The sequence below is a fragment of the Panicum virgatum genome, chromosome 1K (genome assembly GCF_016808335.1).
Source record: "Panicum virgatum strain AP13 chromosome 1K, P.virgatum_v5, whole genome shotgun sequence".
Lineage (NCBI taxonomy): Eukaryota > Viridiplantae > Streptophyta > Magnoliopsida > Poales > Poaceae > Panicum > Panicum virgatum.
Genome location: NC_053136.1, coordinates 33,970,338 through 33,974,251, shown reverse-complemented (window position 1 = coordinate 33,974,251; position 3,914 = coordinate 33,970,338).

Below are 3,914 nucleotides of genomic sequence, written 5' to 3'. Positions count from 1 at the left end.
AGGGCATATAGGTTTTTGCTACTCTGCTATACCATGCAATCCAGCTCTCGGGTGGATTAGACCAGGCTCTTAAGCAGTCGGCCCAGGAATTTAAATTAAGGTCTTGACTTATGAAGGGGATTCTATTCGCTTCAAAGGAGATTAAATATGTGGAATTTTCATAAGCTCGTGGGCCAAGACAAAAGGATTTGGGATTGGAAGGATGCGGCAAAAGGATGTCTGACACATGGAGTTCAAAAATTTATATATGGTGTCATATTTCAGAGTTTAATTCATTCGGAGGATTAATAAGCTGAGGAAAGTTGAAAGGACAGGCTAAATATTACCTTCAGGCCGAGGATTGCTGTATCTACGATTGGAGATCTCGCTGTTTGTGCTTCAGAGTCCGCCATGGTTCAGATATGCTAACTTAGGGTTTGGTTGTTTTGCGGGCTCTGGTTCAAGTTTTGGATACTGTGAGTTTTCGCTCGAACTTATGGAGCGGGATTCTCGAATTGCGCTTGGATTTGGAATATCTATTTCGAGTCGGATTCTGAGTGGGGGTGATGCTTTGTTCTTATGCGAGTTACTTCCAGTTTTGAATTTCGTCGGCTCTTGGATATTGGTAAAGCCCGATGCAGTGCCATCGGCTTTTGGAGGGTTGTTCGAGCAAGAAATTAAGTGATAAGGAACTTTATTCATTAAAGATAAAGTTTTTACAAGAGGAAGAGCCGATTTGACAAAGGGGCGAATCCTTCGGCACAATCTTTGCTACAGTAATACTCCTACAGTACTACCTACATCTACCACTTGTAGGTACCTAGGTGCCTACGGCGCTTGGGGCTTCGCGCCGGCACGTTTCCGCCGTGTAAGGATCGATGGAACAAGAGGGGGGGGTGAATTGGGCCTTTTTCAAATTTCTAAGACAATTAAAACATCCTTAACCAATGCAATGCTAGTAAGGCTCAATTCACCAACCGGCTAACAAAGCAAACTACACAAGCTAACAAAGATATGAAACTAAGCAAGGTAGAGCTAAGTTATGATCTCTAATTCAAGCACAAGAATAATTGCAAGAAAGTAAGTGCTTGAAATGAAAGAGTGGACAAGAGACAACCGGATTTTTTCCCGTGGTGTCGATGTGTTGGCACACACCCCTAATCCACGTTGTGACACTCACTAAGAGTCTTGTCACCTCCCATGTCACCGAGACTTGGGCGCTCACTAAGAGTCTCCGTTCACCATCCTGGCGTGGTGGAGCTCAAGCCACGTACAACCTTCTTTGGGCTCCCACAATCCTTGGCAAGCTCCGGAAGAAACACCTTCAATCACCAAGATCGCCTAGGTGCTGCCAATCACCAAGAGTAACAAGTTAGGGTCTTCACTTGAGCAAGAACCGATCACCAAGAATGGATGCACACAAGCTTCTCTCTACTCAAGTCCTTAGTCTTGCTTCTTGAATGATTGAATGAACAAATGTGTGAATGATGAAGCTCAAGGTGGCTCTCAACAATATATGAGTGTATGAAATGTTGCCTGGTGTCAAGAGAGTGCAAAATGACCCATTGGAGGGATATATATAGACAGCTCACACGAATAGAGCCGTTGGAGAAAAGCTGCCAGAAAACTGCTTTGCGCCGGTTAATCTGATGTACCTCCAATAGTCAGCGTCGGTTTAACCGATGAATGTAAATTGCCCATTCTGAAAACTAGCCGTCACAACTTGGGCAGATTAACCGACGTATCATCGGTTTAACCGGTGAGTGTAGTTGTCCACTGATCAACTGAAAAACCAAGTCTCTGGACAACTGCACCGACGTTAACTCAAATCCATCGTCGGTTTAACCGGTGAGTACAACTTCTGAAATCTCTGGAAAAACCATCTCACTGGTCAATTGCACCGACATTTCATTTCAAACACCATCGGTTTAACCGGTGTATAGAACTTGAAATACCCTGGAAAAACCAACTCTGGACTAATGCACCGACGTTAATTCAAACATCATCGATTTAACCGGTGTATAGAACCTGTCCAGACTCTGCTGACTGCGTTTAACAGACGTATAGAAAAATGAGATCGTCGGTTAAACCGGTGTATAGACTTTTTCTGATTTTGCCTTTTCTGATTTGAGTCTTTAATGAAATCCAAATATTCTTGTGATATAAGTTGAAAACCACTTATTTGAACTTCTTTAGAACCTGAGTGACCATAGTGTGCATCCATTTTCAAATGACCATGCCCATGCTCAAGTTACTTGACCTTAACCTCTCTTAATAGTGCGATCACTACAAAACTATAAAACCTATACTAACCTAAGTGTCCTTCTCAGCCTTATGACACTTAGGACTAGAAAGATCCTTAGTCTTGACATATATTTGAGTTGAATACCGAGATCGCCTTTTTGAATAACGAAATTGAGGGGCTTCTTTTGACATATGACCAAATTAGCGGTAATGATTCATTAAGCTGCACAAACTCATTAGTCACAATAATGGTTATCATTAATCACCGAAACATACCTAGAGGGCCTAGATGCTTACAATCTCCCCCTTTTTGGTGAGTGATGACAACACAAACATAAATAACAAGAGAGCGAGAAAGATAAAACAGGATAAATACAAGCAAACTCGAAAAAGGACCAAAGAGCTCAATGGCTCAAACGAAATCCATAGATATGTCTCAAACCACAGCAAACTCAAGCGACAAATGAACATATCCATGAACTAACATCAAATGAGATATAACATCAAAGTCCTGATAACTACGAACTCTCTCTATCTCTACCCTCCCCCTGACTCCAACTCCCCTGACTCTCTCCCCCTTTGGCATCAAAGCACCAAAAAGGCGAGCTACTGATCCGACTGTCGTGGCACGGCAAGGAACCGATCCGGGTCGTCATCATCATCGTCGTCGGACGGTGAACCCTCGGTGATAGACGGAAGCTGCTGGTCGGAGCTGACAGGGGGTGTAGCTGTCGTCGAGGCTCTCATGCTAGCACTGCCTGGAAGAGGGTCCGTAGACGTGGTAACCGGCTCAGCAGAAGATGTGTCAACATCTGAAGTAGTGAGTGCTGAAGCTGCCGGCTGTGTCGACTGCTGAAGTATGGACTCCTCTCCTCCTCAACCTGAAGGTAGTGTCTGTGGTACGACGGGGAGAGCGACTGACTGTACTTCCGACGGTGAGTCCTGGAAGAGTGTAGTCGCTGGCAGTGGTGAGAAGAGCGGACGATCGGCAGACCCAAGGAGTGCGGACATCGAGAACATGGTCTCCGGTGTCGCTGTAGTAGCTGGAGTTGTAGTGGGCGCTGGAGTTGGAGTGACTGCAAGCTGAGGTGCTCCAACAACCTGAAGGCCTGGCTGCTGCGGTGCGAGTCCGGTGTGAGTGTACAGCTGTGTGATCATCCTGAAAATCGTCATCATGCCCTGCTGCATCTGCTGGAACTGAGCGTCTGTCCTCTGAGAGACTCTATCGATAAGCCCGACAAAACGCTCCTCAGCTGCAGCGTGCTCTCGGGCGGCCTCCCTCTGAATCGCTGCTAGCTGAGCCTCATGGGCTCTCCTGGCCTCCTCCTGCGCGATCCGATCCTCTCTCTGCTGAGTGACAAGCTGCTGTAGGAGAGAGGTAAGCTCGGACGGCTGGGTCACCTGGGACTCGGTGACTGTAGCAGCTGCTGGTGACTCTGGAGCTGGCTCTCTGGACCCCCCTGCCTCGTGGTCGTGACTAGCTGAGGCAGCAGGAAAGTACTCGACGTCCTCGGAGGAGTCTGACTCAAGCTCAGACCAGTGTATCTCATCATCTCCTCCGGGAAGCTGTGCCTCGGCAGCTAGCAGTGCCTCATCCTCCTGTGCCACTCGGGCCTGAACGTCAGGTGATAGTCGTGCCATAGCAGCTCTTTCTGCCTGTCTGCCCCTCCTCCGGTCCTATGGTGCTGTCG